The sequence below is a fragment of the Heteronotia binoei genome, chromosome 16, assembly GCF_032191835.1.
Source record: "Heteronotia binoei isolate CCM8104 ecotype False Entrance Well chromosome 16, APGP_CSIRO_Hbin_v1, whole genome shotgun sequence".
NCBI lineage: Eukaryota > Metazoa > Chordata > Lepidosauria > Squamata > Gekkonidae > Heteronotia > Heteronotia binoei.
In genome coordinates, this window is record NC_083238.1 from 37,182,536 (window position 1) to 37,205,619 (window position 23,084).

General features: G+C 41.7%; 1 protein-coding gene across 1 annotated transcript in view; it reads right to left on the reverse strand.

Moving 5' to 3' along the window:
- CCDC141 (coiled-coil domain containing 141) overlaps positions 1-19,576 on the reverse strand; it is a 199,606-nt gene extending 180,030 nt beyond the window's left edge. The window contains exon 1 of the mRNA XM_060257083.1: positions 19,544-19,576. The gene's annotated coding sequence lies outside the window, so the exon portion shown is untranslated. The remainder of the gene's footprint in view (positions 1-19,543) is intronic.
- Between the last annotated feature and the right edge of the window lie 3,508 nt (positions 19,577-23,084).

Genomic DNA, 23,084 nt, shown 5'->3' on the forward strand with positions numbered 1-23,084 from the left:
CTGCTGTATTTTTACTTATATTAATATTAGGGAATGTGAAAGTCTCCTGGCTCCACCCCCAAAGTCCCCAGATATTTTCTGAGTTCTGCTTGGTAACCCTATGGCTAGAAGGCACTCAATGCATTTAGAGTAAGGACAGTAAAGGACAGTTGCTCCAGAAAAGGGTTTTGTGTCTAGAGGACAAAAAAGAGTAAACACAGTCACACCAAGGTATATATGGTATATCAGAAGATGTATGTGATTATCATAGTAATCAAATGCTACACACATTGAAATTGTATAACAAAATGCACATGGTAAGTAAAATAATTTAAACCAATAAGCCGTAGCCTTGGGATCTCTGGTACAAGCAGGGCTTTTTTTGAGCAGGAATGTTCAGGAACGAAATTCTGGATGGCTTGGTGTCAGGGGGCGTGGCTTGATATGTAAATTATTTCCTGCTGGGCTTTTTCTACAAAAAGCCCCTTGTGAAACAGTGGTGATGTCAGTGGGTGTGGTCTAATATGCAAATGAGTTCCTGCTGCATTTTTTCTACCAAAAAAGCCCTGGGTACAAGGATCCTTCCCTGAGTCTTGGGTTGCCAGTTCCCCTATTCAGCCCAGTAGAGGGATGGGGGGGCATTCCAGGGGTGCATGGGATGTTGTGTGCAATGTCCCTTACACAATGTCACCAAGAAGTGATATTATTGTTTCAGTGACATTGGAGGTGACACTCTGGTTTTTTGGCCAAACTCTATGGGTTTTTTGGCTTCAAACCATAGAGTTTGCCCAAAAAACAGAGCATTGCTGAGCAATGTCCCCTGCATGATAACATCAACCAGAAGTGACATCATCACATCAGGGACATCATGTGACATTATTGTTTAGGGGTGCAGTTTCCCCCACAGGCCAGCTGGCAGGCCAAAGCCCTGCCGCCAAAGTGGGGAAGCCCCCCATTGGCACCTGGGTACTGGCAACCCTAGAGCAGGGATCCCTAACATAGCTCCCTTTTCTGGCACTTGCCAAGTGTTTTTAGAAAGTGGACATGGCCAGGTAGGTCTTTTGCCCAGAAATACTTTTGACTGGCAGATTTTAAAAAATGTTGTTTTGAAAGGAGCTATCACCACAGCACAAAGATCTTCTCTTGCAGCCATTTTGTGGCAGCACACGCTACTCTATGCCAAAATTCTAAAGTTGCCTGCAGGCTCAAAAAGGTTGAGGACTCCTGTGCCTGAGGAAGGTGCTACTACTACATGAACCAATCCATGGGATTCAATGTCCTAAATGCAGCCAGTGAACTTGTAAAGTATAAACCTCTTCTCCAGGTCAGGTGCTCAAGAAAAATTTAAAAGAAATGCTTCTGAATCTGAGCATGGTGCTAAGCTTCTGTCTTTAAAAATGGTAATGCAAGAATCTCTTGCAGACTTAATTTGATAGAATTTTGCCACATGAAGGTTTAAAGATGAGGTTACATAGAATTTGGTGCATAGAAACAACGGAGGAGTTCACTAAGCTACCTCTGGGCTGACTGGAACTCATAGGCTGCTGTGAGGAAGGGCAAACCAAAGAAATAAAGAAAATATAGTTGTCTTTTTATCTGCAAAGCTGGGGATTAATTTTAGAAAGACTTCCTTTCTCTTTAATAGCTCCCTCCAGCTTTCCCCCAAAGGATTAACGTAAAAGTAGAAAGTCCTCTCTCTTTTTTTAAGCCTGTTAAATGTGTGGCTTTTCATCTGAAGTCTCTGTAATGCATATTTTCAGAAAGCTTTTCAACCTGTACAAATGTGGTTTTTTATGATAGGTATACAGAGAGGATTCTTATAGTTATGGATTACTACAAAACACTAGAAATATTAACAAAGGTGTTGATAAAAAGAAATCCACCTTTAAGTTGATATCTAGAGGATCAAAAATTGCTTTAATATTGATCTTTCATTCTTCCTTTGACTATTTCTTTTACTTGGTATGATTATGTTCATGCTTACAATCGAGCTCTATTAAATAATTGCTACAAATGCTATTGAAAGCAGGGATATAAAACCAGCCAAAGGCAACTTTTCTTCCACTTTAGTTTATTATTTCAAGATTCTTCACTACGAAGGAGAACGGCAGAATCTGAAATGCTTCCCCCTTGACTGGATATTATACAAGTAATATAACTTCCAGAATTACCTGGTAGTAACCCATTTAATGCACCAAAATTCTACATTCCATGATTTTAGCTAACCTGAGGCCAAAATAATTAAAGATTAGTATCTTGCAATTTAATACTTACGTAGAAAGTTTTCTAGGTTAAATTGCAAAGGGATTTTTTTTTTTCAAAAACTCTTATAATACAATGAAAGAGTTGTTTAAAATAGTTGCTTCTGTCACCATGGTGCCTGGTGAAATATTTTGAACTGAGATATAAAAGGAAACACAGAAGTTTTATTTTTAAAAATAAACTTTTAGGATAACAATGTATTTAACAATAGACTGAATTGCTGAAAATGTGACAGAATTAAGCACATCTGAACGGAGAGATGTAGTTTCTGTAGGAATTGCTCAAACTTCTGGAAAATGCAATAGCAAAATTACTGAAGGGAATATGAGACATTTTATAGCTATTTGGACTTTTTAAAAAAAGAGAGCTAAAAGGGGGTTTAGTAGCTCCATCAGTGTTGAGTCTTGCTGTGGACTTTATTGACTTTAACAGTTGCATTTTCCAGTTACTGATGCAGCTGTTACCTCATGAAAGAACAACACAGAGTACCTCATGAACTATCAGTGACATTAACTATTTGCAAAAGCAACATCTAAATGACAAAAGGAGATTGAATTGTGGCAAAAGGAAGAAATGATGAAGTACTACAACCCGTGTTCCCTCTAAGCTGAGTTAGTGAGAGCTAGATTTATTAGCCTCCAGCTCACACATTTTTCTCTTAGCTCAGGAAGAATGACCCCAGAGCACAATAATTTATGCAGTAGCTCACAACTTTAATGTCCGTAGCTCACAACTTTAAAATCAGTAGCTCACAAAGTAGAATTTTTGCTTACAAGACTCTACAGCTTGGAGGAAACATTTGTAAGGTTAATTTAGTAGATTTATATCCTACCTTTCTTCCGTCAAAGTCACATACATGAGGGATGGGTTCCATGATGTCTGACTCCCGTCTAGGCATTGTTTAGCAACATGGCTCCATGATTCCATGGAACACAACTGAGTGTGAAGGAATCAACTACTACTAACAACAGTGGAAGGTGGAAAACAGGATAGGTCTACTGTCTGCAGTATGAAACAGGATGCTGGACTATATGGCTTATTGGTTCGGTAGAATATAGTTGCTCTGATATGTTGCTTGTGGAAGAAACATTTGTTTTATCACTTGAGGTAACAAAGAAGTCCTCAGCTTTTGAACACGCTTCAGGGGCCTTCTCACACTGTGCTTGCTACTACACAATAAACCTTGCTTTGTGCTAGACATGGGCTTGTCAGGTCTATAGTAACTTTCTGACTGTCCTTCCCCAGCTACTTTCGTTCTAAATATATTTCCCCCCTTTGTTGGCAAATTACCCCTCACATTATTAAGTAAATCTAGAATTTCTAGAGGCTGAAAGGACAATAACATGTGATGTACAGTTAATACTCATGACAGGGCATGATTGTGCCCCCTGGCTCCCTCTTTGAACCTAAATCCCACACATTTATTTATCTAGTTATTTAGTTCTCTTTATATCCCGCCCTCCCTGCCAAAGCGAACAAGGCCAACAGGCAAGTTTAAATACATGAAACCAATTTAAACTAGGTGCAGTTACAACTTTAAAACATTTAAAATACTGTAGCATTAAATATTGTTTTCATAACGGCAGGGCACCAATCTTTCCGTCATGATTTCCAATATAAATTCAAATCTCCAGATATAGTTTCTAGATCTGGAGGCCAGCTCTTTAAAGACAGTTCAATTTGTCTAACATGTTAACATTTCACACGTGACCAGACAGGAATCCCAGAATTTAAAAATCAAAGGCTTGGTGGAAGAGGTCCATCTTACAGGTCCTGTTTGGGCTTCCAAGCTCCTGGGCAGAGTGGGAATTCTCCCACCCTGGAGGTCCCCAACCTGCTGGCCCGCAGTGGGCCAGCGGGGGGATCCCCTTCCAACGTCACCAGTGCAATGATGTCACTTAAAAGTGACATCATCGTGCCAGCCACTGATGTCGCATGTCAGCCACTCTAGGAGCATCCAGGAAAACTCTATGGTATCAGTGCAGTGCTTTCAGTGCAGGCTGAATGTGTTCTCGCACATCATTTAGTAGGGTTGCCAACTCCAGGTTGAGAAATACCTGGAGATTTGGGGGTGGAGCCTGAGGAGGATAGGGGAGAGACATCAATGGGGTGCAATGCCACGGAGTCCACCATTCAAAGTGTCAATTTTCTCCTGGTGAACTGATCTCTGTTGCCTGGAGGTGAGTTGTAATTCTGGGAGTTCTCTAGCCACAACCTGGAGGGTGGCAAGAGGAAGAAGAAGAGATTGGATTTATACCCCATCCTTCACTCAGAGTGGGTTACAATCTCCTTTCCCTTTCTCTACTCACAACATACCTACTGTGAGGTAGGTGGGGCTGAAAGAGCTCTTTTGAGAACTGTTCTTTAGAGAACAGCTCTGAAAGAACTTGTGACTGACCCAAGGTCACCCAGCAACTGCATGATTAGGAGTGGGGAATCAAACCCAGTTCTCCCAGATTAGATTCTGTGCTCTTAAACACGATGCCAAACTGGCTTTCTACTACACTACACCCACTACATCACTACACCAACCCTATTGTAAATTTCCAGAGTTCACAATCATGAGGCCACAACCTATACAGAAAGGGTATATTGGGGCACAAGGGAAAACAATAATGTTTCCCCCATGCACATTACATCATTATGCACAGCTCTAATAACTGAGCACACCTGACAAAACACACTAAGATTGTCAAGGTTCAGAGGGCAGAAGTGACAACACATCAATAGAGGAGTCTTAGCTAAGTTAATTTACAAGGCCTATTTGCAGCTATATTACTGTTTCAGTCCTTGGAACTAAGCTATAATTAAACACTATCTCCATTTCGGCCAAACCAATCCGTCAGCAAGAATGAAAAAAGAAATTCTATTGTGTAGCATCATTCCCGAATTTTAAAAAGCAACAGCAAATCACTTACTTCTAAGAGGGGTTTCATTAGATATGATCCACTAAACTAATATCAATCATTCTTTCATTCATTGTGATACTTTTTTTCTTGACGCAAGGAATAAATTGTTTAAAGTATAGCTTTGTGTCTTGCTCACATGAAGTGCACATTAGTACTCCTAGAGATGTCAGGCGCACTAAACAAAGGCACCCTACTTCTTAATGAACAGAAAGCCACATCTATGCGTACATTTTTTGGAATTCTATATTTAGGACTTGAGGGAGACAATGTCTGCTACAGCAATTTTAACAAGACGTTACTTTATAGACATTAATTTTTACAAGTGAAATTAATTGCAGGAAGAAAATGTCTAGTGCATTCTTTAAAGCAGTCTTAGACATCCACTGTTAACATTCTTAAATATCCAGTCTCTTTATGATTGAGGTAATTACTGACAGAAATCTCACTCGTTGGGTTTTAAGCTAACATGCCCCAGTCTTTTCAATGTGTTTTGTGTTTTTTAATGTGTTTGTTATCTTGAAGAATGATAAATTGGTAGACTAAGGCACAGGAGACAGGATTATAAAAGGAAAAAAATGAAATTGTGTATTTACTTCCTTAGGAAAAAGTTTTAACTCTGTTTTCTGCTGAGGCAAATCTTTTGTTTTCAGATAATTATTGTCACGGGGGATATAAATGCAAGTTATCCCAACTAGGGTTGTCAATCCCCTGGTGGAATATAATCAACAAAAAGGGATAACAGTTGAAAAGACAGGCAATGAAAGAAACAAATACTATCAAGTACTAGCTAACAATGTTTTTGCACTTCACTAGAAATAACAATTTCACATAATAATATTATCACATAGGTCCATTCTCACATTCCAATATTACAAGAAAAGTCCTATGAGCACCCGGATATAGGCTCATTTCATCAACAGACTTCCTCAGGAGTAATCCTTCCTATATTTCTTCCAGGGTTACCAGCCTCCTGTAACAACCCAATGTTAATGCTGTTCTGGAAATAGATAATTCTTCATTTAATATATAAATCTTAATTTAATATATAGTTGCAACTATATATTAAATGAAGAATTATCTATTTCCATTCAGCTTTGTGGTATGTCTTGTTATTACCTTGGTTTTATTCCAGGATGAGAAAACAAGATAGAAGATGTTGCAGAAGAGCATTAACATTGGGTTGTTACAAGAGGCTGGTAACCATGGAAGAAATATCGGAAGGATTACTCCTGAGGAAGTTCATTGACGAAAGGAGCCTATATCTGGGTGCTCATAGGACCTTTTTTCGTAATATTGGAACGTGAGAATGAACCTCTGTGATAATATTGTTATGTGAAATTGTTATTTCTAGTGAAATACAAAAGGATATTTAAAAGGTTTTTAAATGGTTTTATTAAACATTGTTAGCCAATACATCACAGTATTTGCTTATTTCAATCCCCTGGTGGAGGCAGGGGATCCCCTGGTTTGGAGGCCCTCCCGCCGCTTCAGAGTTATCAGAAAGCGGGGGGGGGGGGATATATCTGCTGGAAACTCCATTATTCCGTATGAAGATCGATTCCCATGAGATATAATGGAGAATTGATTTGCGGGTATCTGGGGAGGCTGTTTTTTGAGGTAGAGGCACAAATTTTCAGCATAGCATCCAGTGCCTTTCCCCAAAATACCCTCCAAGTTTCAAAAAGATTGGACCAGGGTGTCCAATTCTATGAGCCTAATCCCTGATTTATGATGTAACCCGCCCTGAGCCAGTTATATGGGAAGGGCGGGCTAAAAATTGAATCAAATCAAATAAACAAACTCCCTTCAGCATTTACACGCACTTTCAACCTAACATGTTTCAATCAACTAATATACAACAGCTCCAACTTGAGGAGTTCTTCAACTTTGGCCAGCCACCACAGTCACGGGAGTCCACAGGAGGTGTTTTTCTTTAGAAGATAGACTTCCTCTGGATTAAGTCCACTTTTTCCTTAGTCACATAATCAAATAACCTGTCCGCTTTGAGTCACTCTTCTGGCCCACTCAGGGCTTTTTTTTTTGCAGAAAAAGCCCAGCGGAACTCATTTACATATTAGGCCAAACCCCCGGTGTCACCATTTTTCACACAGGGCTTTTTGTAGGAAAAGCCCAACAGGAACTCATTTGCATATTAGGCCACACCCCCTAGCGCCAAGCCAGCCAGAACTGTGTTCCTGCTTTTTAAAAAAGCCCTGGGCCCTCTGATTTCCTTATGGTTAAGGCCATTTCTTACTAAAACCATTTTATATATTTAAAACATTTGTTAACTGTCTTTCTACTGTATGGAACTCAAGGTGGCTTACAATGTAAATAGATCATATAAAAATACAAAAAACACCTATATGGCCCTGAATTAAAATCACAATTTTAAACTGCCAATACACAGGGAGGGGAAAACCCTAAGTGAATGCCATATTGACTAAAACTGTCTCATTGAGAAGGGGACCAATACATGATTCGAATAAGGGCAGGACACCCAGCTGCCTGTCACATCCAGAGAAATCCTTTTTAAAAGGTTGTCTAGACTAAAAGATAAAATTCCCTTTACTTTATTGTTTATAGCCACCTCCACCCCAATAAATTAAAATCACCAGTGTTAAGAGACTAGAGGTTATATTGGATCCAGCTTTACTGCTAGAGAAGCAAATTAATGAAGGTACAAGAAAGGCATTTGTTCAGTTTCACTTAGTTCAGAAGATGGCTTCCTACCTTGATTTGGCTGATCTGGTCTTATGGATGGTTACTTTGAGGCTAGACTATTGTAATACACTCTACATGGGTGTGCCCTTAAAGACACCTCAGAAACTTAGTCAGTACAGAACACCACAACCTGGATATTATTGGGTGAAAAGTGGAATGTGTGTATCAAAACCATTCTGGAGGTTACCAACCTTCAGGTAGTGGCTGGAGATCTCATGGGATTACAGTGGATCTTTAGGCAACAGAGATCAGTTCATCTGGAAAAAATGGCTGCTTTGGAAAGCAGACTCAGTTCAGTTCAATTTTATTATGATCAGTGACCAGATCCAACTGACAAGACCATTAGCAGATACACAGGTATTGAAGGTGGACTCTATGGCATAATATCCCATTAATTAAATTAATTTAAATTGTTTATTTTAATGTTTAATTTAACTGTTTTTATTGTTATTTCGGCGGGGAGGGCGGGATATAAATCAAATGAGTCTGATGAAGGGTGCTTTGACTCTTGAAACTGACTCTTGATATCTGAAACTCTTGTGGGTCTTTAAAGTGCTGGAATCTAACAATGCCTCATAATTTTTTGTTGCCTTCGTTTATTTTTTTCTATTTTTTTCTAGTTGTTTAACTCAAGTCCTGTTGCTTTATTGAAGGCTATTGCTGTATGATTTAATTGATTTTCAGATTTTATAATCTTCTTTGAGTCTTAGTGAGAAAGGCATTTTATAAATGAAGTTAAATCATCATAGTCATGAATCATTGTTTCTCAATGCAACTTACTGAAAGTTCATTGCAGGGAAATGTACTTGCAGTCCCAGCACCTAGGAAATGGAAGAGACCATGAAGGCAAAGGATCCCATCTGTGGCACATAGGGCTGCCAACCCTCCGGGCTGGGTGGGAGTTCTCTCGCCCTGGAGGACCCCAACCCACCGGCCCACATTGGGCCAGCAGGGGGAACCTCCCTCAATGGTGCTGGCTCAATGACTTCACCCAGAAGTGATGTCATCACGCTGGCAAAGTCCTCACTGGCTGATCTAGGCATTTCCGGGGAAACTCTATGGTTTTCCCAGACACTCTAGTGATCTGGGAGGGAAACCTCTATGGTATAATAGGTACCACAGAGTTTTCCCCTCCCAACTCACTAAAGCGTCTGGGAAATCATAAAAGTTTTCCTGGAAATGCCTAGATCAGCTGTTGAGCAATGTCACTGGCGTGATGACGTCACTTCTGGGTGACATCATCACACTGTCGGGAGGTTCCACCTCATTGGGTTGTTGTGAGGATAAAATCAAGACGAGGAAAATGATGTAAGTCGCTTTGGGTCCTTGTTGAGGAGAAAGGCAGGGTATAAATGTTGAAGAGAAAGGCAGGGTATAAACATCTCCAAGTGGTGGCTGGATTCCTCCTGGGATTAAGAAGGATCTCCAGAGATCAGCTCACCTGGAGAAAATCGCCGCTGGACTCTATGGCAATATACCCTGCTGAGGCCCCTCCCCTCCCCAAATCCTCCCCTCCTCAGGCTCCACCTCCAAATCTCCAGATATTTCTTAACGTGGAGTTGGCAACTCTAGCTTTGACTCTAGAGTCTCTTCCTCATTAGCTCTCTAATTTCTGGAAATTATATCTAGGTTTGTTTGTTTTGATTTCATTCCGACTACCTTCATTTTCCTTCATTCAAAGATACTGCACTTTTTCCTACTGAACACTTAGTGTTTTGAACACTATATATTCAGGCAAATACTTGTTTTTAGAAGCAGTTGGTCTTAGTGGACTATATATATATATATATATATATATATATATATATATATATAGTCCACTAAGACCAACTGCTTCTAAAAACAAGTATTTGCCTGAAAAGTCCTGAAGTTTGCATTCCCTACATCTCTTGGTAGATTTGGAAAAACTCTCACTAGACATATTTTGAGCACGCTATCAAGGAACATTAACCACACATTAAATTTAATCACTCTGTGCTTTTCTTAACAATTGGCATCAATAAACCATGCAAATTCTATTGAAAACTACTTCACTGCAATACCTTAATTATTGTGAATAAAATAGGGCAGTTATTATCTATTTTTAAATATATATATATATAGTCCCAAGAGTTAGATTAAGATTTTTTGTGTGTGCTATTAGAAGTTTTGATGTCTTCTGTTCTTTTAGCAAAATCAAATCTGCAGCACTAAAACATAAAGGAACAAAACTTAGCTACTGGTGTTTTTCACAGAAATGTAACATCACAAGTTAGTGAATAAAAACTTCAAAGATGCTGTTCTCGAAAAAGAAAAAAAAAGATGCTGTTCTCTGGGTGACCTCATTAGTCCTTTACCCACAACATCTCAGTGTATATTGTAACAAGTGTAGAGACAGACCGAAAGCAAGCATGTGATGCCCCATTTTTTATCAAGAGCGCCATTCCCACACTCTTTTGTTCATGTTTGCTTGGATATGGGCACAGCATGTGCACGCATTAACACAAGTGCAGCAAACGTACACAGATTAGGGGTCAGTGCCCTTGTATATCAATATGTCATGAACATGGAACTAGTACTTGACCCATTTTATTGTTTTACCCTACTCACCATTCCTTGCTTTCTATACTTCATCACATGTGTGATTTCCTGATGCTGCCATCTTAATCAGTTCCTTAGCCACTGGTTCCTGTGTGATAATTCAGATTCTACTCCCAGAGGGCGTGTATAACTTGGAAGCATTTCTCCCCTCAGAAATGGATTCCATACATTCTCTACTTATGCTGCCTTCTAATACCATACCATGTGGGCTCCTCTTCATACCGGGTGTTTCCTGCCCTTGAAATATTTGTTCTCTTATCTCTCCACTTCAGGCTACATATTGGCTTCTGTGTCAGGCCAGAACTATTTCAATTTTCCTTACTCTACACTGAGAGCACTCGAGGTGGTTAACTATTCCAGCTAGTCTTATTTGGGATTCCTCCAGTCTGGATTTTCTTCTGGAGGAGTTGCCAGAAATTACTCTGAAGTTAGCCAATGATCAAGGAGAGAAGAATCACATTACATGTGATGCTTCAAGATGGAGGATTTTGTGAAGGGCAGGTGCACTCCTTCAAGCTGTTCACACTCGTAAGCTGTGAACAGATTCTTGCGCTCATTGAGGCACATTCCAAATCAGAGAGTGTAATACAAAACCCTCATGTTAGCGGATTCCTCAGAGGTACTTTCATCCCAAGACTTCTGTTCAGAGGACTGTAATAAATACCTGTGGCTTTTACAGAAAGAAAAATATCCAGTCATGTGCAGTCAAGCTCACTGCCTGTGTATGATGGCTTACTGGATTTGGTTCACAGCATTCAAAGGGTCAACTCACCTAGCTTAACGCAAGTGAATGTTATTTCTGCTTCCAAATTCACAAGGAAAATGCTGCTTGTTGAATTCTCAATAATGCAGACATCCAAAATCTACACCGACCCATTATTAAAAATGTAGATATAAGTAGGGCTTTTTTTGTAGAAAATCCCAGCAGGAACTCATTTGCATATTATGCCACACCCCCTGACATCAGACCAGCCAGAACTGCATTCCTGTGCATTCCTGCTCAAAAAAAAAGCCCTGGATATACGAATTAATCTGTGCAGTTAATAATTACAGTAGCTACTACACTCCATTGTAATAGCACAGAGTTGACACCTAGACCGATTTCGCAGTTAGCATTTGCCTCACTTTTGCCACAGGGTTGCTTGGGGCACTAGATCAGTCAAGCTTTGTAAGGAAGGATGCATGCAGTTTTGCACAGCTCACATAGAAATAAAACAGATTTTGGATGCTAAACAGTGTTGACCTGGGCTGGTATTTGGATGTGTGACCTTCAAGGAATATCAGAGGCAGGCAATGGCAAAGCACCTCCGAATGTCTCTTTCTTTAAAAACAAGTCTAGCTTGCCACCTAGTGGTTCATAACACTAAAAGAGCTAGAACATCTGACTTCCAGACAATCTTAGGATCTCCTGGTTATACTACAGACACTGCCATATGATGATAATAATTATTATCTCTATTAAACTACAATGCCAGTTCATACCTGCAGACAGAGATCACCTGGAAAAAAATAACATTTTAACTGTGTACAGTTAGACTTGCTTGACTCTGCTCCTGGTATGGTAGGTAGAGATAGACAAGGTGTTGTACTGGCATTAGGGATCTCAGACTCCAGGTGGGAACTGGGGATCCCCCTGGAATTATAGCGCATCTCCAGACTACATAGATCAGTTTCCTGGGATAAAATCGATACTTTGGAAGGTGGACTCTATGGCATTGTACCCTAGTGAGGTTTCTGTCTCCCTCAGGTCCATTCCCAAATGTCCAGGAGTTTCCCAACCTGGATCTGGCAACCCTACCTGAGAGCCAGTTTGGTGTAGTGGTTAAGTGCGTGGACTCTTATCTGGGAGAACTGGGTTTAATTCCTCACTCCTCCACTTGCACCTGCTGGAATGGCCTTGGCTCAGCCATAGCTCTGGCAGAGGTTGTCCTTGAAAAGGCAGCTGCTGTGAGAGCCCTCTCAGCCCCACCCACCTCACAGGGTGTCTGTTCTGGGGGGAGAAGATATGAGAGATTTTAAGCCGCTCTGAGTCTCTGATTCAGAGAAAAGGGCGGGGTATAAATCTGCAATTCTTCTTCTTCTACCTGCCATACCTGGAGCATTGATGAGAAAGAGTGCAGCCTTCAGGATTCATAAAATGTTAATCCATCCTATCTTGTCTGACTGAGAGCAAGGAATAGTTTAGGAGTACACTGAGTACTTGGCGGTGGTGTCATCCCTGTAGATAAATTCTTATTACCATAGTCGGGGAAATTTAGAAAAATCCTTTAGGTTCTCCAACAAAGTGATCGTAGCCTCTTCTGAAAGACTCTATATGTTTGGTTGAGATATTATACAAACTAGGTTCTAGAAGCCATAACTGCAACATTACACAGCCTTAGAACATCAGATCCTGGGTTATCGTCCCAACTCCACCAGGAGACATGAGCTCTCCAAATATTAACTGTTCATTAATTACATACTCCCAGACCTGGTGAGCCCAGCCTAGACCTGATTAGTACTTGGATGGGAGACAGGGTTGTTAGCTTCAGGTTGGAAAACTCCTGGAGTTTTGGGGGTGGAGCCCGGATAGAGTAGAGTTTGGCTACCTCAGAAGGCACGTGATGCTGTAGATTCCACCCTCCAAAGCAGCCATTTTATCTATGGAGCCGATGTGTCATATAGAGATCAGTTGTAATCATGGCTGGATCGCCCACTAGGCAAAATAGGCATTTGCCTAGGGCACTGGCAGGTTGGGGGTGAAAAACTGGCCCTCCCCCTTCCCTAGACAAATCCCTACTTTGCCTCTTCCTCTGCCTGCCCGCTCCTTCCCCTCCTTTGTAGCCCACCCGCCTTGCCTCCTCCCTTCCATCCGTCGTCTTCCTCCATCCACCCTTCCCTTCCTTCGTAGCTTGCCCACCCCACCTCCTCCCTCCCTGCCATCCATCGTCTTCCTCTGCCCACTCTTTCCCCTCCTCCGTAGTTTGCCCGCCCCACCTCCTCCCTGTCACTTGTCCACCGTGTAGATTGTGGGCTGTGAGTCTGCCTGGGGCACCATGCACCCTAGGGCCGGCCTTGGTTGTAATTCCAGGCAAACCTTGTGGGAAATCACCAATGAAATTTAGAACGGCTACACAGACAATAGTTATGTTCCTGACCAATGTTTTAGATATACTTATTATGTCCTTGTATGCATTTTAGCTCTGTTTTTAATTATTTTAATGACATCACTAAAATAATTAAAAACAGAGCTAAAATGTTTTGTGGGAGGGTTCAATTGTGGGAGGGTTCAATTATTTTAATATATGATTGTATTATGTATGTTTTAATTTGTGAGCCACCTTGGTGGTCCTTGTGAGAGCAAAAAGGCAGGATATAAATTTTGTACATTAAAAAATTAAACCAGTAGACTGGCTTTGAATGTCTCTTGCTTTGAAATGTATGTGTGGTCACCATACATTCATTTGTAACTTAAGAGTAAAAAAGCACTTTCGTATACTATTTACCATAATTACCAATTCCAAAATTATACAAAACAAACAATAAAAAACAGTTAATTAACCCTTCAGCTATTTATGATTTTCAGAAAAGGCACAAAGTTAAATAATGGACTCGGTTGATCGAGGTATTTCACTGCCTTAGGCCAAAGGAGAATTAAGAGAACTGGACATTAAATCTTTTTTTTTCTGTGGGGTTTAAAACTATTAAATATGCATTTGTAATGCATTTAAAAGAAAAAAACCCCCCTATTTTTGTAACATTTACATGGACTGAACCAACTTAGCAAAGTAACTACAGCAAGCATTGCTCCATTACTTTTTGAGTAGCAAAATTCCAGACCAAGGCAATTAAATTCTTGCAGCTGCTTCAGAACAGAGCTAGTTTCACAATTTATATAGGATAGATTAAGACGGGTACCTATGTCCATCTGTCTGTAGCAACAGAAAAGAGTAAGAATATATGCGAATTTAACAGAAATGTTTCTGCACCTACCTTTGTCGGGTTTTTTGTTCAGAATGTGGGAGGAGGGGTTCCCTGTGTTGTACACAGTCCTTTAGGCCATATATGTACACTTCATTTAATACAGTCTTCCTAGAATTACCAACTCCAGGTGGGACCTGTAGATCTCCTGGAATTACAATCGATCTCCAGATGACAGAAATCAATTATGGCTTTGGAAGGTAGGCTGTATGGCATTATATCCTGCTCCACCCCAAATCTCCAGGAATTTCCCAACCCAGAGTTGGCAACCTGCAAGTTCCAAAGCTCTTAGTATACTGTGGTTTTGGAACCCACCCAACTCTGATCAGCAGTACTTTGTATTACACTGGCCTCTTGAACTCAAATAATGATGGGGCTATCAAAATTACAATCATTTAATGTATTATCTGTTAAGTATGTTGTATAAAACTGTTCTTTGGGACCCCACAGGACAAATGGAATGTTTTTGCATTCCATGATTAATTGGGGTTCTTTATTCAACCTGTGTGCAAGGGGAAGTTGAATGTTCAAAAATAAAAGTGTCCGATATCAAACTATGTTTTTTAAAGAGTCTGTCACTTTAAAAGAGAGAGCCAACATGGCGTAGAGTTAAAGTGTTAGACTAGGGTAAAAGTTTCCAACATGTTCCCTGTGGATGCCATGGTGCCCACTAAGTATTTTTAGAAAGTGGCAGGGGCAGGGCTTTTTTGGTAGCAGGAACTCCTTTGCATATTAGGCCACACAACCCTAATGTAGCCAATCCTCCAACAGCTTCCAGGGCTCTTAGTACAGGGCCTACTGTAAGCTCCAGGAGGATTGGCTACATCAGGGAGGTGTGGCCTAATTTGCAAAGGAGTTTCTGCTACAAAAAAAGCCCTGGGCAGGGGCCAGGTGATCGGTGGGGGGCGCCTTTAGATAGCCTGCGAGTGTGGCGCTCAACCACCTGTTCCTGGGCATTGAAACAGACCTGGCAGGGAAGGGAGGGAGGAGGAGGTGCAGCGGAGGGGGGTGGCAGGGCACTGCGGAGGGGTGGGTGGGCCACAGGTCCGCCTAGGGTGCCATGCGCCCTAGGGCCAGTCCTGCTTATAAGCTATCTAGCCCAACCCCTCAGCTCAGTAACGGGAATGTAAAGTTAGAGCATTCCCTGACTGATGCAATTTTGACTTGACTATTTGGAGAGGGGTGCAGTCTCAGGCAAGAGAGAGGGGAGAGAAATGCCCATTCAGTGCAGGTCTACTTGTGGCTCTTAGGCTTCAACACAACTCATGGAATACAAGGCTTTTTTATAGCAGGAACTCCTTTGCATATTAGGCCACACACCCCTGATGTAACCATTCTTGGAGTTTACAGTAGGCCCTGTACTAAGAGCTCTGGAGGATTGGCTACATCAGGGGGTGTGGCCTAATATGGAAAGGAGTTCCTGCTACCAAAAAAAGCCCTGTGAAGAGGATTGTCAAATCCTTCCTGGCCACTGGCAGGGGATGAGGGAGGGTTGCCAGACCCAGGCTGGGAAATTCATGGAGATTTGGAGATGAGCCTCGGGCAGATAGGGAACTCACTGGGATGCTATGCCATAGAGTCCACCCTCCAAAGCATCCATTCTCTCCAAGGGAACAGATCTTTTCAGTCTGGAAATAACTTGTAACTCCAAGAGATCTCCAGGCCCTACCTTGACGTTGGCATCCCTAAATATATAAAGTTTTTAAAACTTGAAAAGCCTCTTGCGAGAAAGACATACAACCGCATGTTAGAAATTTTTTCCTCAAAACTCTGCCTTTCTCTGGCTTTGGAGGCTTGTCCTGTGTACCTTTAAAATGGGCAGATATGGCAGCAAAAATTCCTGACTCCAATGAAAAATGGCAGAGCATCTGCTGTCTCTATCATAATTAAATATATTTGAAATGTAAATTTCAAGCGCATTACATTTTGATACGGCTGCAATCTGTACAGAGGGGAGTGGGGATCAACAGGAATCCATGCATCCCTCGGCAATCAACAGTGATACTAGGAATATGTTGTCACTTATCCAGTATTTATAACTGAGAGAGAGAGAGAGAGTCTGTCTTTAGAGGCCACAACTACTCAAAAGGGGAAATAAAAGAACATAACTTTTTCTTTTCCTGGGGTAATACAGAACTGGGAATACAGAAGAAAGTATGACACTAAAAGCACAAAAAAACCTTCTCATGTTCCAGCAGAATTTTTTCCATTGCATTGTTCTGGCTTTAATATGCCCTTTAATGGTGCACAAACTCTGAGAAAATTTCTGGAGATAGAATGCTCCATGCTTGTACTTTTCTGCCCTCAAAAGAGCACTTGTGTGCTGCTTATATTTGATCATCATGGTAGCTGACATACTGTGAGATGGTGCAAAACACAAGCTTAAACATCCGGAGCTGGTTGAGAGCCATTTTGGTGTAGTGGTTAAGTGTGCAGAATAGGCTTCCCAAACCTCCCGCTCTGGCGGGAGACTTCTGGGTTCGCAGCCTCATCTCCCGCTCTTCAAAACTCTGGAAGCAGGGGTGGGGGGTGGAGGGGGGGAGAACATACCTTTAGGCTTCATGTTGTAGAGCTCCTGAGCCGTTTGCAAAATGTCTGCCCCTTTAAGGCTGGGCAGGAAGCAGGAAGCAGAAAGGGCTTCTGAGAACAGCCCCTCCCTTTCTTTTGCTTTCGTTTTCACAGGAAGTAGAGTTGTCCGGAGGAAGATCTGGTAAGTGTGTGCGTGTGAGAGAGGGAGGGGGCAGGGGATTCCCTAGTTTGGAGGCCCTCCCCCCCTTTAGAAAGCGTGGGGGGGGGGAGGGAAATGTCTACTAGGCACTCTATTATTCCCTATGGAGAACGATTCCCATAGGGAATAATAGGAAATTGATCCGTGGGTATTGGGGGCTCTGGGGGGCTATTTTTTTAGGTAGAGGCACCAAATTTTTAGTATAGCATCTAGTGCCTCTCCCCAAAATACCCCCCAAGTTTCAAAACGATTGGACCAGAGGGTCCAATTCTATGAGCCCCAAAATAAGGTGCCGCTATCCTTAATTATTTCCTATGGAAGAAAGGCATCTTAAAAGGTGTTCTGTCTCTTTAAATGTGATGGCAAGATCTTCCTTGGAGTTCAATTATGCTTGTCACATCCTTGTTCTTGGCTCCACCCCCAAGGTCTCCTGGCTCCACCCCCAAAGTCCCCAGATTTTTCTTTAATTGGACTTGGCAACCCTAGTGCAGAATGTTATCTGGGAGAACCAGGTTTGATTCCCCACTCCTCCACTTGCAGCTGCTGGAATGGCCTTGGGTCAGCCATAGCTCTAGCAAAGGTTGTTCTTGAAAGGGCAGCTGCTGTGAGAGCCCTCTCAGCCCCACCCACCTCACAGGATGTCTGTTGTGGGGAGAAAAGTAAACCACTCTGAGACTCTGATTCAGAGAGAAAGGCGGGGTATAAATCTGCCATCTTCTTCTTTTCAGTGGGCCTGTCTTTACTACTTTTTAAAGATCTAAATTCAATAGACAGGAGATTTGTAACTTGCCCAGATTCAGATATTACTAAGTCCTGTGTATTGTTCAAGGTTTCCAAAAAACATTCTTGTGCATTCTAAAGTAAACAATGACTTATATAATAAAAGTATAGAAGGCATAATTGGAAAAAGACCACTATTACATTGATGGCATGGCAGTCAGAGTCTCAGACTAGCAGATCCAAGTTCGAATTATCTATTCTGCTCTGAAGCTCTCTGGGAGTGACTTTGGGCTGGTCATTCTCACTCCACCTACCTCACAGGGTTATTTTTGTGAGGATAAAACTGGATGCATGCACTCTGGGATAAAAATCTATTAGGTTGATATATTACTGAAATGTTCCATCACATACCTTCTTACTGGTTGGTATTGCCATATGGTCAGGCCATTTGATACAGCAGAACGTCTTGGCCACAGAATGTCATCGCTAGCTAGTTAGCTACTGTTCTGCTCCATTAAGCATCAATGGCTTGGTTCCAGCAGCAGGTTCTGTTGGCAGGAAAGACTTTTGCCTGAGGAGAGTGATTTTCTTGCCTCCTAGTGTAGCCCCAAATGCAAGGAGGCAGGAAGTACAAAAGTAATTATCAGACAGAAATCCTTTTGCACATAGACATGATCCACTGAATCCCAGCCTATGCCTCCCTGATGTAGCCAATCCTCCAAGAGCTTACAAGGTTCTAATAGCCACAGGTGTGTGGCCTACTATGCAAAGGAGCTCCTGATGGAAGTTAGAACATAAGACAAGCCATGTTGAATCAGACCAATGGCCCATCCAGTCCAACACTCTGTGTCACACAGTGGCCAAAAAACCAGGTGCCATCAGGAAGTCCACCAGTGAGGCCAGGGCACTAGAAGCCCTCCCACTGTTGCCCCCCCAAGCACCAAGAATACAGAGCATCACTGCCCCAGACAAGAATTCCATCAATATGCTATGGCTAATAGCCACTTATGGACCTCTGGCTCCATATGTTTACTCAATCCCTTCTTGAAGCTGTTTATAAAATTCTCTACATTTATCTTAGTGATGAATACATTTTAAAAAGTTTGTAATGATGAAGAGAAGTGGATAAGAATCGCCCTGCTTTTTGAGTCACCCCTGTACCCAACTTCTGTATTGTTATCTGCAAAGGTTAATATTAATATTAATAGCATATGTGGGAGGGGTCCTGGAGATTGGGGAGAAATTGGTTTTCAGCCCCCTCACGCAAACCCTTTTCTTCCTCTGTGCACCCTCTGCCAATGTGAGCTCTGTTACTACATGGAATGAAGTTTGCAGAAGAAAGGAAGGACACAGAGATGCAGAAAACCTTTCATCTCTTTTTAGGTAACACAGAACATTTAGATGACACGGGACTTTTGTTAACAGCATTGGAGCACAACCTAAGGAAATTTAAGCACTTTAACAGTCCCATTGATTTCATGTTGGGGAAAAAACCCTTGTTTCTTCAGTGTTTTTTCTCAGCAGCGTGCTAACATGTATTAGCGCATATATATTTGTACTATATAAAACAGAAAACAGCAACAAAAAAAGAGTAAACTTTGACAAATAGATTTACAAAATCAATTTTTTCCCTCTCAGTGCTTGAGAAAAAGTCAGATGACAAGAAGTAAAAAAGATTTCTTACCTGTTAGGAGATTGTATCCAAAGCAGACTGTCTGGCAGTTCAGTAGCAAGGAACTGCATATCCAGAAATAGGGAAGGAAGGGATGAAAGCTTCTTGCTTTTATTTTGGTACATTACTTATTTTTACACACATTTCCAGAGACTGCAAGGCTCCACTTCAAGCCACTAAAGCCACTGAGCTCATGGTATTTGATATTTACTCAGTCAGAAGACGGAGCGTCGCTTCAGAATGACCCGCGTTGCTTTCTTGAAGAGAACTTCATATACTTTCACTAGCAAGTAAAGCTAAGCCAGCCCCATTTTATTCAATAGGGCTTACTTCCAGAAAAGTGTTCTTAGACTGCGGCCTATCTATCTTGAAACTTTGCGCAGAGTCCTAGTATTTCCTCAGATACACAATCTAAATTTAGACATATTCACATTTTCTTCTTTGTCATTTGTGTTTGTGGAGGAAGTTTTGGATATTGTTGTGTAATATACTACATGGTCTGGCTACTGAAAAACACTTCCTATATTGCGTGTGTTATGTGCCATCAAATTGCTTCCAAGTTATGGCAACTCTATAAATAAATGCCCTTCCGGAACATCCTCTTGTCAACAGTCTTGCTTAGGTCCTGGAAACTCGAGGCTTTTACTGAGTCAGTCCATCTCGGGTTGGGTCCTCCTCTTCTCCTGCTGCCTTCAACTTTTCTTGTGACTCTTGGCTTCCCAAAAGGCAGTCGCCTCAATCTAATCATTTTAGCTTCTTGAGAGAATTCAGGCTTGATTTGTTCTAGAACCCTCTCACTTGTTGCTGAGTGAGACAGGTTATTGCTGAGCAGACAGGTTAAAATGGATAAAAGGAAGTACTTCTTCACCCAAAGGGTGATTAACATGTGGAATTCATTGCCACAGGAGGTGGTGGCGGCCACAAGCATGGCCACCTTCAAGAGGGGTTTAGATAAAAATATGGAGCAGAGGTCCATCAGTGGCTATTAGCCACAGTGTGTGTGTGTGTGTGTGTGTGTGTATTTGGCCGCTGTGTGACACAGAATGTTGGACTGGATGGGCCTTTAGCCTGATCTAACATGGCTTCTCTTATGTTCTTATGTCTTTTTCGCGGTCCATGGTATCTGCAAAACTCTACTCCCAAACCACATTTCAAATGAATTATTTTTTTCCTGTCAGCTTTCATCATTGCCCAACTTTTACATCCATACATATAGGTACATTACTGGGTGAAATAAGTAGCTTTTTTGGCTGGAACCACACATTGCTACAGATCACACATTCAGGCTTTGTCATTGTGGTGGTTAGGACAGCACAATAGTACAAATACAACATGTGGTGCCAGTGTGGTAAGACACACATGTACACACACACAAAAATGTGCTTACCTGCATGATATTATATATTTATGGAGGAGGATCACAACCACTTATGGATACATTTTGCTGGTAAAAAAGGAATGTGGCATGCATAGAGAACCTTCATGTCTGATATTATATGAATAGAGTTTTAAGTCAAGTGTCATTTCCTGAGTGAAAAGTGGTAACATATTAAGCATCCTGTAGGATGATGAGGTCTTGAAGATTGCCACCACAGTGCTGCATGACAAAATTGACACACTTTTCACACCCATCACATAGAAAGCCAGCTGTTGACACCAAATTTAGAAGTGTCAGTAAAGGTGAAACAGGCTGTGAGAAATCACTACCAAAATTGGGCATGGAGTACTCAAAATAGTATGCCTGTAAGCCAAAACACTTAGGCCCAAACATACTCTAGTACTTGACCAATCTGCAATATACCGAGACAAGATGACCAAACTCACTACAGCAACTACAACATTCACTGCTGCCATCACAATTTGTTCCTTACATTGTGCTGTATGACTTTTCAGAATACAGCTTCAGGAAATTTTAATACAATATCAAGGGCTAATGAATGAAGTTACTGACTCCGCGCTATAACACCACAGTATGATCTGAAGGGATTTAATGGAAACTTCCTGTATCAGGCATGTTGTAGGGCAGGGGTGTCAAACATGTGACCCAGGGACTGAATCAGGCCCTTGGAGGGCTCCTATCAGGCCCCCAAGCAATTGGCTGTCATCTGCTTCCTTCTCCCTCTCCTTTGCTTCCTTCTGCATCATAGCTTGCTTTGCCAGGCTTGCTCAATTGCACAGGAGCTAGAGCAAAGCCTCTCTTCCTTCTATTGGCTGAGGCTCCTCCCCTTCCTCGTCTCCTGCGGAAGGAAGGAAAGAGCCAGAACTTTCTTTGCCCAGTTCCCTGGATCCCATGGGAGAAATACAAAGAAAGCACCTTTAAGACCAATGAGTGCTAATGTTTTAAGCATGTTTTATTTTAAGTTTTAAAAAAAAATCTTTGTGTTTGTCTGTTTTATTAAATTTATATCTCTGCTACCTAATTTTAAATAAGAACACACACGGCACGGCCTGACATAACCTGGCCCAGCCTGACAAAGTCTCATTTATGTCAGATCTGGCCCTCATAACAAATGAGTTTGACACCCCTGTAATGTAGGGCATAATGAGAAAACTTGTTATTGTGCTTATTTTTGAAAGATTAAGGCATCCACACCAACTGCTTTTACTAGAGTCTAAATCCCATTATTCTCATCGAGACCTTTTCTTTAGTAAATATGCATATTGGAAATTACTGCAGTATATCTCAACAGCTCTGGAGGGGAAGGGGGAAAGGGAAAGGAAAGGAAAGACATGGGAAGAAAGAACATAAACATAAGAGGAGCCATGTTGAATCAGGCCAGTGGACTATCCAGTCCAAAATTCCCTCATACAATGCCCCAAAAGCACCAGAATGTCCACCAGTGGGGCCAGGGCACTAGAAGTCCTCCCACTGTTGCTTCTCCCTCCCCCAGCACCAAGAATACAGACAGAGCATCACTTGCAGGGAGAGAAAGAAAGAGGGGGGGGGGGGCAAAGAAAAAAAAAAAGCCTTTCTCACCATCAGATGACCCCAGCCAGCAAAAATTCTGCCCAGGGGTCGTTTGGTAAAAAAAACACACACACCCTTCTTTGCCACCCAGGCCTCCTGAGAAAATCTCCCCTAAAGAACATACTGCAATGCACATGAAAGCTCATACCTTGAAGAACACTTCATGGGTCTAAAGTGCCAATGGATGCCAGCTTTTCTCTCAAACATTGGGAGCGGGGCAGAAGGAAGGAGAGGCAGCCCAGCTCCTCTCTGCACAACACAAAGATGAGATGGGGCTAGCTTTTCTGGGGGGTGGGGCTAGCTTTGGCTTTTCTTGTGACCTGGTAGTGAGGCTTTTGTGGACCGGTACTGGGTCACGACCCTGCAAATGGGAAACACTGGGATAGAGTATTTGAGCTCTCTTTCTCCTGTGAGTCAGAATTTTTGTGTATAAACAAATTTATTAGTAACATATGGTAGCAGAATTATATCTACAACTTATAAAGAGCTTAAAATAAAAAAAAAAATCGTTCTACCCCATATCTTACTTTCCTCCCACCCCTCCCTCCGTTACTTGACCCCCGCCAGTGTTATTTTTTAAAAAAA